Below are 16092 nucleotides of genomic sequence, written 5' to 3'. Positions count from 1 at the left end.
CTACTTCCTTCCTTAACACGAGAGATACTATAGGAGAGATTAATACCAGGCGTGGGGAGGAGGAAGGGCCATCAAGTGGTGAAAGATGGGATGTGTCAAGGTAGAGAAAAGGATTGGATAGTGTTTGCATTATCACAATGGCATTATCAGTGGATAGAGGATTATAGGACTTAGCTAAGGGTGGACGGAGAGGTTACAGTAGCGTTTTATTGAGGGGAGGAGAGGACAAGAGGGAGGTGAATGAGGGATTAAATACATGGATGGAATACAATGGTGGCGATGAGAGAGAGAGAGAGAGAGAGAGAGAGAGAGAGAGAGAGAGAGAGAGAGAGAGAGAGAGAGAGAGAGAGAGAGAGACTAACACAGACATACAGACAGCAACAACAACAGCGACAGAGACACAGATAAAGAGACGAAAAACTGGAAATAAGAAGCTGGGAGATTCAAACACGAGTAAGGAGATTCCATTAAGATAAAAATCAAGGGATGGGGCAAAAAAAAAGGAGCATGGAGGGTAGGAGAATGTAGGGGGGAGGGGGGGAGGTAGAATAAGGGTCAAGCGTGTCAAATAGGCCGTCTATGGTAAGGTTAGTCACGACGCGCCCAAAAGGAAGTGTCTACTGCGGGAGGAGGAGGTAGGGGAAGATATGAGGGGACGATGTAGGGGTAAGGAAGAAGGTAAGGGAAGGTATGGGTAATGAGGAATAGGGAAAGTGACCTCGTAATTCCTGTGTTGTACGTGTGTCCTTCTTCCCTTGTACATCTCTTCCTCTTTGTCTTCCTCCTCCTCCTCCTCTGCGTCTTCTTCCTCCTCCTCTTGTGGTTGTTCCTCGTCCTCGTGCCGCTAACAGCCTCTTAATGACTAATAGATTTGTCGCTTGTTGTGATTCTGTTTCGCCACTAACTGCTTTTTCTGCCCATTTGTTTGACAAGGACGAAACTGATGAAGTGATAAAATGATAGACACACACACACACACACACACACACACACACACATACGATGACCAACAAAGACAAGAAAGAAGGAAAAAAGTACAAAGAAAGAAAGAGAAGGCTGGAGCGGGAGGAAGGGAGGGAGGGAAGGGATACATGAGGCAGTGGGGCAGGAGGAGGCGGTGGGGTCAGGGCCGAGAGCCTCCACCCACTGCATGAAAAAAAAAAAAAAAGGAAAAGAAAAAGAAAAAGAAAAAGACATATAAATAAATCAAACTTTCCTGGCCATTTACCAACCTAGGGAATAAATCACGTCCCACTTGCACCTGAGATTAATGAGATGAGGTGCAGGTAAGATGTATCCGTGAGGGACCCGACGCGTGTTTACAAGTACAGTCAGGATCAGAAGTCGTGTAATCTGCTGCATTTACTTTATTTTTTCTGTGCTAAGTGTTTTATTTCCCTACTCATCATAACAACCCAACTGAACTGAACCTAACTTATCCTGATATAACTTATCATAACTTCTAGTGTACGTATGTTGTTTGGTGTTTATAAGAACGTTTTCGAATGCGTTTTCAAGGTTGTTTTTAAGTGTTTTTTTTTTTTTTTAAGAGTGTTTTCAGAAGTGTTTTAAGAGTGTTTTTAAGAGCATTTTCAAGAGTGTTTTCAAGAGCGCTTCTAAGAGTGTTTTTAGAAGCGTTTTCAAGAATGTTCTTAAAAGTGTTTTCAAGAGAGTTTTCAAGAGCGTTCCTAAAAGTGTTTTGAGAGTATTTTCAAGAGTGTTTTTAAGGGTGTTTTGAAGAATGTTCTTAAAGAGTGTTTTCAAGAGCATTTTCAAGAATATTTTTATTTTATTTATTTTTTTTTTTCCAAGCGTTTTTAAACATTTCATCGTAATTGTTTCTTCCACGTCTAGGATTTAAAAGTGTAGGACGTTAGGATAAGGATTAAGGGATAATTTGCCGTCTAACCCTTCGTCTTGCACTCTCTGAAGTTCGAGCAGAGATAGAGAGCAGCACTTCATCTTCTACGTGTAATTACTTCAACTACACCACATGTTTACAACGAAGCACTTACAAACAACACAATCATTGTTAACTGTCTGCAACTACTTCTTAGTGACCTGGTAATTATGTAAGCTGTGGTGGAGAGGTACAGACAAGTAGGAAGGCCAGGTGAGGGGTGCACGTGGCGTAGGGTCAAGGCGTGTGCCAAATTAACACTCATGTGAAGGTACCAATTACTTCTTTTTTTAATGAATCATACCTGTTAATGGTTGACCTAGTACTTAATGGTGTGTGTGTGTGTGTGTGTGTGTAGTAGTAGTAGTAGTAGTAGTAGTAGTAGTAGTAGTAGTAGTATAGTAATGGTAGTAGTAGTAGCAGTAGTAGTAGTAGTAGTAGCAGTAGTTTTAGTAGTAGTAGTAGTATTAGTAGTAGTATTAGCTGTCTCATTGTTTTAATGTCTGTTGTGGACCAGTGATTTGTATATGTATTTCACTTAAGTCAGTTTGTTCGTGGCTTTAATAGTGTGGTCAAAAAACTATCTAGCTATCGGTGCTACTTTGATATGCGATCTACACTTTATATTGTGATCTACAACAAGAAAGGTTATACATTTTTCCTTTTATTATCAAGAGACGAGGAAAACACTTGTCTTGGTTTCGAGAGAATGTCTGGTTAGTCTGAAGCATGAGTGGAATGTCTACTCGAATGTCGGAGCTCCGATCCCGACTCAGGAAGGTACGTGTGGTAACGGCATAGACATAGACATCAGTCTCGATAGCTAACCTGCTCTCCCTTCCGTGATTTTACCTGCTTATTGACATCTGAATATCTAAAGAACCGTTCAGACGTTAACTAAAGAGTTTTACAACGAGATCACAGACGAGACGAAGGCAGTTGCATTTAATAGCAGTTTGCAAGCTTTTTCTATGCCAAATTTTAGAATTATTATTATTATTATTATTTTATTATTACTATTATTTTTATTTATTTATTTATTTATTTATTTTTTTTTATTCAAGCTATCTCATATGATTGGGTGCATAAATTGACAGGTAGAGGTACCGACACAATCTGTGATTGGCATTAATATGTGTCGTGAGGGTTGCTCACACATTGTTTTTGTTGACAATCGTGGAAAAATGGCAAGCATTAAAGAAGAGCCAGTGTAAATTAGCGAAGCGCGGTTCACGGGACGCCGAAAATACAACAGAGGCAGAGGTGGTGCAAGGTCATGAAGTGAACAACTGACACCATGGAAGACGAATTGATGGTCCCTGGGTGTTGGGAATGAAGAAAGGTGGAGATTGACGCAATTTTTATGTACAAAGAAGAAATCGTAAAAGACTGGAACCCATAATTCAAAAAGAAGTTGCGGAAATTTTGGTTATTCATTGTGACGAATGGCCAGCACATTCTGATTTAAATCGTTTAAATTACCGTCATTTAACTGGCAACCATCAGCGACATTATGTTCATCCAAACGCTACAGCAAACACTCAGGCAACTGAAAGAGGGCTTCTAGACTCAAAGGTTTGCATTTCGAAAAAAAAAAAAAAAAAAAAATGAGAGGAGCAAAAGAAACAACCTTCCAATCGCACCTTCATTATTTCTGATAATTTTCTGAGGAAAAACTGTGATGATCTATTTCTTGCTTTTTAAAAAATAGCAAATCTATAAAAAAAAAAAAAGTTTATAGGTGGCAGTTTTTGTATAAGACATGCAAACCTATGTCTGCTCCTCCTCCCTATCCAGAAATGTATCTAACTAGGCACTACTATTGGATTACTTGCTCCTATCCAGTCACACACTAACATGCGCATATTCACGGGCAGCAAACATGCAAGATACACTATGAATACTCAGGAGCAAAGCTGCCTCACCTTACTTCATTGATCAGCCCACTCTTGCACACTTTCAAACAAAAGCCATTTTTCATTTACCATCGACGATTTTATATTCGGATCAAAATTTAAATGACGTTTGAAATCTTTCGACCAAAATTCGTTGAGGGCCGTGATGGCCTTGGGCGCCGCACGGGGGTAGAAGGTGGCTGTCGGGTCCGGCCTGGGGCCCAAGGTAGAGAACTGGCAGCAGGTCCTTCTTTTTCCTTTGCGGCCTCAAGCTTCAATAGTAGTCGTCCACTTGCAGCGCCTCACACTAGGCAAGGAGTCGCCATAAGCAAGGGATCAATGTCTGCCATTCACCAGATGTTGCCCGGAGGAGGGAGTCCTTATGGGGAGTAAGGGCTCTTTCTATAGAGTCTGGTGGAGGGTGTGTACGGGTCTTTTGATTATGATGACGCCGGGCTGAACAACTCGCCATGAACGAGGGCACGCCGTGCACCATGCACCAGACACTGGCAGTACGAGGGGTCCTTTAGGGGAGAAAAGGGCTCACTTCATGACGGTGGTTGGGGAGTGGTGTGTGGTGGGTCATTGCTCATGGCGACCCGTGTGAGGCGCTGCAAGGTTGCATCGTCACTGCCCTCAACACCCATAGGATTGGGATGGACCCTTGGGGAGGAAAGGTTCGTCCTGGTACCTATGTAGGTAGGTAAACTTCAATGTTGTAGCCTTCGCCGCACCCGCATCGTTATCGTGGAAATTCGTATCGTTATCGTGGAATCGCATCGTTATCGTGGAATCGCATCGTTATCGTGGAAACTCGCATCGTTATCGTGGAAACTCGCATCGTTATCGTGGAATCGCATCGTTATCGTGGAAACTCGTATCGTTATCGTGGAATCGCATCGTTATCGTAGAATCGCATCGTGGAATCGCATCGTTATCGTGGAATCGTATCGTTATCATGGAATCGCATCGTTATCGTGGAAACTCGTATCGTTATCGTGGAAACTCGCATCGTTATCGTGGAATCGCATCGTTATCGTGGAATCGCATCGTTATCGTGGAATCGCATCGTTGTCTTCGTCACGCGTTATTTATTTATTTATTTATTTATTTATTTATCGTAACATCAGATTCCTTATCATTATTTCGGCTTACATAGTGCACTGATTATTTCATCAGGCGCATGGTGAGAAAAAACTCTGACTATGTATTTCTTGCTTTTCTTGTGTATGTTCGTTCGATTCACCGATAAAATTACTAAACTTGTTTCAAATTTGCTTCATTTTATTTTATTTTTTAATAATAAGTGTATAAAAAAATAAGTTATTTTCTTAAATGTATATATAAAAATGGTCGTTATTCTTTTTACACATAAATATTATCTATATGTAGAATGTGTTATTTGAGTCATAATAAGTAAATGAAACATGTAGATCACATACCAAAGTAGAATTAGATTTGCAGATCACGTCGTCTATATAGACCGTACACCTTAGTAGTATCCTATCTATCTCTGTGTGTGTGTGTGTGTGTGTGTGTGTGTGTGTGTGTGTGTGTGTGTGTGTGTGTGTGTGTGTGTGTGTGTTACTAGCATCCTGGAAGGTCCTGCATACTCCCGAAGGACACTACCAGCACGATTTACTCTCCTCTTTCTCAGGTGAGGCTCCCTCCTTCCTAGTGGTGTTCGTTCTCTTCCGTTCCATTTCGTAATTATCGTGTTATGGTTCCCTTTTCTTTTCTATGCCACAAAGTTTCGTTCATAGCATCTTTTTTTTTTTTCTCGTTTTCTTTTTCGTTCGTTGTTTCACTTTCAGTTTCTTCCGTCTCGTGACTTTAGGGTTCGTTACATGTGATTAGATTTTGTATTGTGCGTTGTTGTTGTTGTTGTTGTTGTTGTTGTTGTTGTTGTTGTTGTTGTTAGTAGTAGTAGTAGTAGTAGTAGTAGTAATAGTAGTAGTAGTAGTAGTAGTAGTAGTAGTAGTAGCAGTAATAGTAGTAGCAAATTTAAATAGTAATATTAAAAGAAGGAGGTGAAGGAGAAGTAAGAGGAGGATGAAAAGGAAAAAAATAATTATATTCAATAAAAGAGAAAGTAGGAAACGCATAATTTAGTTAGCTGGAAGACAATGACATGAAGAAATTGAAGTGATTCAGTCGTACACACAGTTGTTGTAAAATATCTATAGTCTATATGCACTGCTTCATTCTATTAGTCTCTCTCTCTCTCTCTCTCTCTCTCTCTCTCTCTCTCTCTCTCTCTCTCTCTCTCTCTCTCTCTCTCTCTCTCTCTCTCTCTCTCTCTCTCTCTCTCTCTCTCTTCTATAAACCGTTCAATCCTCCGTGCTGTTCCTGTGACTGAATGACAACACATAATTTTCCTGGCGTGTTTTCTCTTTCTACCTTTTTTTTTTATATATATATATTTTATTGCTTTATAGTCATGAATCTTGATGATAAACTTTGAATCATATGAGAATTGCCCTGACCACTCAAGGATTTCCACTCATCGCCTCCTCCTCCTCCTCCTCCTCCTCCTCCTCCTCCTCCTCCTCAGGCTATTTCTTTACGCTAGGTACTACAAAGTGGAGAGTGTGTGTGTTTCCCTACCCTCGTTTTTGTACAGGATAACATACATACGATACTTTCTCTTTCCGATACGATGGTCCCGTTTATCTGGCAGGGAGTTGCTGTGAGGAAGCAGAGAAGGGCAATAGGAGATAGATAGGGTTAGAGTCAGTGAGAAAAGTGAGAGATATGGGGGTTTGAATGAAAATTTATGAGGGTTAGTTTGAGGTGGTGAGTGAGAGCGAGGGGCAGTGAGAAAGCAGAGAGAAGCTGTGTGAGACGGTGAGCCAATGAGAGAAAATTCAAACTTTTATTACGAAACACCTCAGCGGCGCTTCTCCACTACTTTCAAAGAGCTCTGGTTGAAATCACACGGGTTTTTAAAGATTTTTCCATGATTTTTGCAACAGATTAACATTTCTACGTTACTAGCAGCAGAAACACTCGTAAAAACCCAGCTGATCATCTCTGTGGCCTTTGACAATAGTCGGGGTGAGAGAGCAAAAGGTTTATGAATACTGGCGAGTCAGTGAGAGTCAGGGAAAGCAGTGAGAGGATGTGGTGTTAGATGAGGACTAGTGAGGCTATGAGGGACAGTGAAGAGGATGAGGAGGAGAACAGGGGCAAATAGTGAAGAGCAGTGATTTAGGGATAGTGAAGTGATGGTTATAGCGGCAATGAGAGGTAGTAATAATTATGTAGTAGTTCAGTCATTTTTTTTTTTTTTGTGTGTGTGATTTAGTATTTATGTTCAGTTAGTCCTCTACACGATGCTGTTGTGTTTTTTTTTAATTGGACAAAAAGCATGTACTACTACTACTACTACTACTACTACTACTACTACTACTACTACTACTAATAATAATAATAATAATAATAATAATAATAATGATAATAATAACTCATACTACTAGTGAGGGAAAGTAAAAGTGAAAGTGGAAATTAATAGAGGGTATAGGATTCAGTGAGAGGCAGTGAGGAGCTGTGAGGGAAAACAGTTATTGCTTGTTCTTCCTCATTGTTAGTGAGCAACTGTCGAACAATCTTGTTAACTTAGATGGATAACAACTGAAATCTCGTTAGCTCGAATGGGTAACTACTGAACAACCTCGTTAACTGAAATGAGTAACTACCGAACAACCTAGTTAACTTTAATGGATAACTAATAAACAGCAGTTATTGTAAGCGGGTAATTACAGAACAGCGTATTTACTTCTAATGGTTAACTACTGAACAAGCTTTAGAGTTGAGTGAACAGCCTCGTCATGCCAAACAGTCTTTATTAGTAATTATGATATGGTGTATTATGAATTTACCTCTCCCTCTCTCTCTTCTCATCTTCCTCCTCCTCCTCTTCCTCTTCCTCTTCCTCTTCCTCTTCCTCTTCCTCCTCCTCATCCACTTTTCTATTGTGTTTCCGACGGCATTCATGATTATGGAAGTAGAATAACGCAGCCATTCGCTAGTAGTAGTAGTAGTAGTAGTAGTAGTAGTAGTAGTAGTAATCTAGGTATAGTATTTGTGTTGCTTCATGAAAAAAAAAAACTAATAAATATATACATAAGAACAAAAAAAAAAAAAAAAATAGTATCGACACGTCTTTTCATTTAATTTGCATCGTCTTAACCTTGGACGGTATTCTTAAAAAAAGGTTTTTATCTTACTATCTTTAATGAACTCTAGTGGAAGTTGCTGGGATTTTTACATGGGTTTTCATGATGTAGTAGAAGGTATTGTGATTCTCGAGTGAGTTTTCATGACTCTAGTAAAGTTATTGAAATATTCTAGCAAGTTGTCGTGATTCAGGTGGAAGTCACTGCGATTTTCAAGTGATTTTCATGGTGTAGAAGTTCATCGTCTAATGAAAAACTGCTGGGATTTTCAAGTAAGTTTTCGTGATTCTAGTGACAGCTCAACAATAATTTTGCATCTTCATAAAAAAAAAAAAAAAAAAAGCAAAAACCCGATTTATCATCTCAATGGCCTTTAAAAATAGCCATTATGGGAGGCTTAAGTGTTTGAAAATTACAGTTCCTTTATCAGAAGTACTAGTCACCGCGGGTCTCTTCTCAGCAACATGTTCGAGGCGAGGCCGTGAAGAGAAAGAAAAAAAATACAGCCTTGAAGGGTCGCCGGGTTCCTGCGCATCCCTCCTTTTCCTTAACCACCGAATTCAGGGACGCACGTAATGGCTTTAGTAGTTAAGTGTATGTGCGAGTCTCTCTCTCTCTCTCTCTCTCTCTCTCTCTCTCTCTCTCTCTCTCTCTCTCTCTCTCTCTCTCTAAATTATCTATATAGCGATTATGTTTTGCATAGATTTCTTTTATCTTCATTATGAATAATCAATTAAATGACAAATAATGAAAAAAAAAACCAATCCTGAATATGTCATTAAAACGCGGAATAAACAACTAAAACAATATAATTATCATAAAAAAACACATATAAAAACATATCATATAATAACTTCACCTGAAAGGGAAAATTAAATAATGAAAAGTGGTACTCATGGAATAAGTACGAAAACAACAACTGCACGAGATGCGCAACCGAGACCCAGACCGAGACCCAGGCCTTCTTAAACCGGCTGGGCTGGTCAACGGCTCCACAATTTTTGTTTTTCTTCCACTCTGAAGACACTGCTTGCTGTCCCCTTCTTCCTGGGATATCATGAAGGCTTGGATATCACGCTGACATCCTACAGTGTCTTGAAAAGCATTAGAAAAAGGTAAAATATGGTGGATATTGTGGGCCATTGGCGTGTTTCAAAATTTTGTGTTATTTGTTGGTGCTTTGTGTTATTAAGGAAGGGAGCGAGTGAGTTGTAATGGTAGGAATGTGAGAGTAAAAGAGGTGAGTAGCTATAAGTAAGAGTTGAAATTCACTGACAAGGGGAGGAATAGAAACCCCTAAGTATATTTTCGGTAAACTCTATCCCTTTAATTTTAGGAGGTATGTGTTATGATAGATTGTGAGGGTAACCTTAATGACTAGGAGGGCATCTCTTTATTATTAATGTCTGGTAAATCTGCAGTGTCATGCATCTCTCTCTCTCTCTCTCTCTCTCTCTCTCTCTCTCTCTCTCTCTCTCTCTCTCTCTCAGTTCTAGCTACTGCTCAGTCACTTTTGCTTTCAGAACTAGATCTAATTAGATATTTAATTTACATTCCATGCACAATTTTCAACACAAAACAAGCAGTACATTTGCAGTTTCATCCAGTACTCCCCCATCAATCCCCCCTAACCTTTTCCCCCCATAAGGTAAACTAAAATTTTGTAATCTAACTATGCAGCCTTCACTGTCCTGCACCCTCCATAAGGTAAACTAACCTAACCTAACATTTTATAATCTGAGGGTGGGCTGGATGCACCCCCATAAGGGAAACTTACTAATTTCTGATAGGGTAAAACTAAGCTAGAAATGCTCCAGACAGTGAAATATAAACCCTGTGAAAGGTTAGGGTTACGTACTGTGTATTGGTTGAAGTGGCAATGAGACCAAACATACAGTGAATCAACACAAACATCCTTACTGGCACATAACACAGTTTTTGCCCCAGACATTCATGTATATCACAACTTGCTGCTACACTCCATTACATTAAAGGACAACTTGACAGATGAGATGTTAAGCAGGCAGACACTTCTGTACTTCTGCCAAAGTCTTTCACAGTCCCCCCACAATAGACTGATATGTAGATTAAAATACTTTGTTATCTTGGAACCACTTCTTCACTGGATGGCTGTTTTTTTGATAGACAGGACTCGTGGGTTCTACTTTACCATTCTTCACCTGACACTGTTCCTGTTTCTTCAAGTGTCCTTCAAGCCACTGTTCTAGATCTCCTTTTCTTAGTGGGGAAATCAATTATCTGCCCCTATCAGCACCTAATTTTTTTTACTAGACATTTTGCAGATGGTAATGTAGTGTTTAGAGGAGTGAAGGCCATTGACGACTGTAGACTTCTTCAGTAGAACCTGGACACCCTCCTGCCGTGGGGAGCACACTTGCCAGATAATTTCTGTCCTGACAAATACAAACTGCTACACTTCACACTGTCACACAGCCATCCACACACACCTAAAATTAGTTCAGACACGCAAATGTACTGTCTGTACACAAAACATGTACCACACAATTCACTTGTCATACCAACACTAGATTGTTGCTCCCCTGCACACATAAACATTGATAATTTAGAATAACTTGTCACCAAGGTGAGTAGGTTCATTACAAACAATTACACATGAACACTTGGCATTACAGCACACTTAAAGCAACAAATAAACATGGATCCCCTTCACATACGCAGGCAGGCACAAAGACTTACACTTATGTACAAAGTCATGTACAAATTCACACAGACATTGATTCACACAAATAGTTTCACAGCACAATCAATCATTGTACTTGCAACACTCACAACCAGGCATACCAAACATGCCATACCAATACTGACAAATAAAAGCATTCCTACCATTGACACACCACTTACTTTAGACAGTGGCACAATAAATTTATTCACCAAACTACACACTCTTCACACCTCAATACAAAGACGACGCAGATTGACTCACTTCCCTCCCCTGCACACTGGCTTCCCTATTCCCACTGCCACCAGTCACCTCAAATATGCATGTTAAGCACCAACTCCAGTGCCTCATAACCGGCTCATGCAGTCTCCCATCTGTCTTTTATTATTTTCATAATGGCAAACAGGTAAGGATGTTTCCAAATTGAACCTGAACCACTGTGCTGTGTGTATTGCTGAAGTGTGCATTGGGGGGATGGGTGTGCAGTAGACATGTCATCGATACTTCTGCAGTTTGAGAGACTTTGTGTCAGTATAAACGAAAGAAATGTGTCAGTGTTAGGAAAGAGAAAGTCCAAACAAGTACTGGAAACATAATGGTAAATGTAGGAAAATTGTGGGTTTGAGTCAGAAGAAAATGCTTTTTAGAAGTTGCCATGTGAAATAAATTTTGTTTATTACTTTATTTGTTTGTCAATTTGTTTTTTGCAATAACTTTGATTAAATGTCGTGTTGTAACGTGTTGGTGATGGTCACTTCTGGTGTTTTCAGGATTGTTTTCATAAGTTTTACTCGTGTATTTATTATTTGGCATATATTTAATTTTAAATATCAAATTTCCTCAAGGTAATTGTGCATTAGAATGGCTTGAAAAGAGAAACTATACAAGAAAAATATTAATATGCAGTTAATATTGTGTTTGATGTTTAAAGTTATTTGCATTTCAGTTACTTTGATTACATCTTCTTTCAGGGACATATTTATAATACATGCTTGTTTTGTATATTTACTTATGTTTTTTCTTTTTGTGTTTGTAGTGATATTTGTAATGAAGGTTGATGGCTGAAAAGGTGTCTGGAAGTTTTAAGGGGAAAAAATCAGAATTATCGATTTAATACATATGTATTTAGTTTTTCAAAGTTTCACAACCAAGACCTTTAAATCCTGGATGGTGAAATACTTTTCCTCCATTTTCTTCTCTTCCCTCAGGGAAAATGGTTTCTTTTCCATCTTCCTTACAACAACAACAATTACTACTCCTGCTCCTATTACTATTGACTACTGATGCCACAGCTACCATTGCACCATTACTACACCAATACTAATGCTACTACTGACCTAATAGTAAATATGATAATGTTTACCAATGGTGATAATTTTTACAATATGTAACAATTTCTTTTATGCAGGACCAGAAAGCTGCAGCCAGAAGAGAGCCATCTCTTTGAGCAAACCCAGCAACCAGTCAACTTGAAAAGCCCTGGGAAGGCAAGAATTAGGATGGATGGCAAGGAAAGACATATTGAGACAGTGTAAGTGTTTTATAGAGTAAGAAAGTTTGACTTAATGAGTATGACACTTGTTGTAGATGATCAGCCCTGGATAATCTAACACAACATAAAGAAAACTGTGGACACCATTCACTGAGCAGCAATACAAGGTTTCTCAAGGTGTCTATAGTATTCCAGGACCATTCTCTAAAATTGTACCATGCCATTTCCATTAAGTTTGAAGAGAAGGTAAAGGATAGAAAAGGATGTTGGTGGGTTTAACATTAATGACAAAATATAACTTCATTTTAACCCTTTCATTGATATTTTCCACTTCTTTCCATAATCTCTAACCATTCTTAGACTTTTGTTTTTCTACAGCCACCTCCAAAGATTGTACTGGCTAGACATTACAAAATGTATTATTTTTTATTCCTTTCTTATAGATGTTAGTAAAGACTCCATCCATCATTTTGTGTTGTGAATTGTTGCATTAGACTCCATTCATCACTTTGTGTTGTGAATTGTTGCATATCACAGTGAAAGGGCTAAAGACCATGATATAAAAATTAGTGTGATAACTAAGATTGCAAGATAATGCTAGAAAAGTGAGATACCTACCAGTTATTTCAAAGTTCAGGAAGTAAGGGATTTTACACTCCTATCACTTTTTCTTCCTTATACTGCATGGCCATTCTCTATTTTCCTCTTGCTCTTCATCTTTGTGTAGTTTTAATATTTTCTCCCCCTTTTACTTTCCTATTATCTTTCTCATGTTTTCCCTTCTATTTAGTAACCCAGTTTTCCTTTTTCGTCTTGATTTCCTTTTACTGTTTTACTTTGATTATTTTATTTGAATTTTATCTTAATTATATTTCATTCATTTATTTATTTTTGATGTGATATTGATTTTTCTGTTTCCATTAAGTGTCTCCCCTTGTTGCAATTCTTAATTTCTTCCTTTGTCTTGCAGTGTAGGAGTTCAGAAGGGCACCATCCACTTGGCAATAATAATGAATGGAGACCAGCATGTCCTCTTGGCATCGTGACTTGTTTGAGATTCAGATGGAGAGTGAAGAAAGTTTGCAGCAACACTCACCATGTGGAAGCTCTACATTGTCACCATGACTGCCCAGGATCCTTGTATAGCAAGTGAGATGGTTGTATCTATTATTATTCCATCCGACACCACATTTTGTCCTGGAACATCCCTCCAAGGGGGTACCCACAGTAGAACAGCCTCTTGTTTCTCCTTGTTCAAACTCTCCCTTCTTGTTTGCTCAAGTGCTTCTCTATCACCCCCTTTCTCACACATTTATGATTTTATCCTACCCTTCCATCTACCAAATGCCCATTCTCCCATCAGCACCTATAGTTTCACGTACCTGCACTTTCTTTACAAACTTCACTGTTCATCCTCTCAGTATGAGCAAACCGTCTCGATTCTTTTCACCCACTCCAGCACTACACATACACACTTTCATTGCTTTCTCCCATCTTGTCACTGTTCCTCTCAGATAAGATATTTCTAAAGGACACAAGATAGTCTTTAATTTAAACATTTAAGGAGGATGGCTTGATTTCTCAGTGTGTAGTTGTGTGTATAGGAGAGGATGGGCAGACTTCTGATTGGTGTGCCATGTTCTATTTCCATATCTCAATATCTGTCCTATACCTTACTGTTGAAAGAATACTGTTCCCCAAATCTCTACCCGTGTTGTCTATCCCAGTGTTTAGGCTTTCTGACACTCGTCTTTGTATTGCAGATCAGCAGCAGGATTACTGGGGCAGGTAGAAGTTCAGAGGAGCAGATAAAGATGAAGAGGTTGTGAGAATGCACTTGTGATGTGGAACAGGCGATGGGGGAGACAGTCTTTGGCATTCAAGCATAGTTTGATTTCTTCATGTGTGTAAGTGTGTATGTAGGAGAGGATGGGAGGAAAAGAATGAATGTGTGTTGGACTTGTTCATATGATTGTGGTGCTTGGAATTTAAGTTGTGATGGGTAAGGGTGAGAAAGAAAGGTGGTGTGTGCATGCATGCTGTTGCTGTTATTATTATTTAATTTCCTTTATCTGCTGCTGCTGTCATGTCAACCCCTGGGAGTTGGGTGTGAGAATTGATGGGGCCTATTGACATGGATCCAGTTAAGGTGTGGGGCATTCCGTAGGAAGTACTCTGCATCTGCTGTGGTGTGAGGATTGGAGGAGGTTTAGGGTAGGGAACAGTCTCATTGTGGAAGGGTAGGGATAAACTAATAATGTATGGTTGGGCCTTGCTCCTATTGAACATGGCCAGTGTAAGCCCTTGGTATAGTAAGGTAGTCCACACAACCCCTTTCCTTTCCACCAAGGTTGATGGGGATAAGTGTGTGGTACTTTAGGCCATCCTGTTTGGGATTACCAATCTGGTATATATAGGAAGATTATTAATAATATTTCTTATACTATTTATTTTTAATCTTTGATAGCTTCATCTCAGTTTGACTCCTTCATTCTTTTGTTAATTTTAAGTTCGTTATTGTAATACATTTTTGTATTATAATTTTTTCCATTCTATATAGATAGAACACCTGTACTATTTGCAGGAGTCGAGGACAGACAGCTTGCAGATGCTATCCGTGGGATGGAAAAAAGTGATTACTGCACTTGCTTCTTTGGCCAGGATGACTATCAGAATGCCCCAGGCTGTGCCAGGATGGATGACAAGGATTTACAAAAATGCAGGAGGTGATAGTGGCAGCAGTCTTTTTTCCCCCTGTGATAAGTAATTGCATGTTTTTTCACTTTTTCTTTTGATAAATATTAACTTCATGCACATTTGACCTTTAGCTTGAATATTCATTTTTTTATAACATTCATATATATAATTTTTTTTTTTATTGGACAGCATAAAAGACATTCTGATAGTGAAAATATCATTTTGCTGCAGGTACAAGTAATGAGAAATCAACAGTTGCAAAACAAAATTTCAAGAGAATGAGAGAAGGGGAACAGGTACACAAGCTGAGAAGTGGGAGTTATCAAACAGAGCTGGCACAGTGACTGGATGGATATCTCATCACATATTGCCATCCATGTCCATTTTTGGTTTTAATTGAGCATTACTTTGTCTGCTGGTTTCGTTAATGTAGTGGTGTATGTGAACCCACCACAACTCATGGGGGAGTAAGTAGATTAAGCCTTATTTACCCACCCCATTGTGGTATGTTATGAGTCTGAAATGGGAATCTGTTATTGGGATGGACTTACTACTGCTAACAATTGCAATATCTTATTTGATAAAAAAGCTTAGTACACTAGAAAGATTATAGATCCTTGCAAATGCCAGGCCTAATCAAATTTGATGATATGCAAGTGGCAGCTGTTCATCATGACCAACACAGGCACTGAATTCAAACAGTGCTCCTCTCCTTATAGTCTGGGTTGTAGTACCGTTTATTTACTTCCCTGTGGGTTGAGTGGCTTATATAGGTGTCACTGCATCAATGAGAAACTGTCTCGTATTGAAAGCTAAACCAAAAACACACATGGAGAGCAGTGACAGTTTCCCTAATGTGGTTGGTTACATGCTAATTCTGTGTACCAAACAAAATAAACTATAATAATAAACAATTTTTACCCACTTATGCATGCAGTTTACTACAATTTTCTTCTATTTTGTAATTTTCTTCCCTACTGTGGAGGTGCCCAGCTCCCTACTTACTGGACAGGACTGCCAGACTTCCCAATGTTCACAGGTACAGGGCCTAGATGAGAAAATTAAGCCTGGATTTCCTGAGTGTGAGTATGCTGTCTCAATTAACCATTGCACCATCATGTGCCCCCTTGATTGTGAAAAGTGTGCAGGGCAGCCCCAGTGTAATATGGGAAAAACTATCCTGAGCATTTTCTTTGACTTTGTCAGTCACTAACCATTAAATAATTAAT

General features: G+C 39.1%; 1 long non-coding RNA gene across 4 annotated transcripts in view; it reads left to right on the top strand.

Annotated features, from left to right (window-relative positions):
* LOC135114718 (uncharacterized) overlaps nt 1-15774 on the top strand; it is a 120559-nt gene extending 104785 nt beyond the window's left edge. For 2 of the 4 annotated variants that reach the window (XR_010275649.1, XR_010275650.1), the window contains exons 3-7: nt 12083-12205; nt 13137-13315; nt 13930-14073; nt 14751-14892; nt 15095-15774. This is a non-coding gene — a long non-coding RNA (uncharacterized LOC135114718). Of the gene's footprint in view, nt 1-8917; nt 9089-12082; nt 12206-13136; nt 13316-13929; nt 14074-14750; nt 14893-15094 lie in introns of those variants that run through there. The other 2 variants (XR_010275647.1, XR_010275648.1) reach the window with 2 other exon arrangements.
* Nucleotides 15775-16092: the final 318 nt, after the last annotated feature.

This window comes from Scylla paramamosain, chromosome 28, assembly GCF_035594125.1.
Source record: "Scylla paramamosain isolate STU-SP2022 chromosome 28, ASM3559412v1, whole genome shotgun sequence".
In the NCBI taxonomy this organism is placed as follows: Eukaryota; Metazoa; Arthropoda; class Malacostraca; order Decapoda; family Portunidae; genus Scylla; species Scylla paramamosain.
The sequence above is the reverse complement of the archived record's forward strand: the minus strand, read 5'-3'. Positions and strand labels throughout refer to the sequence as shown.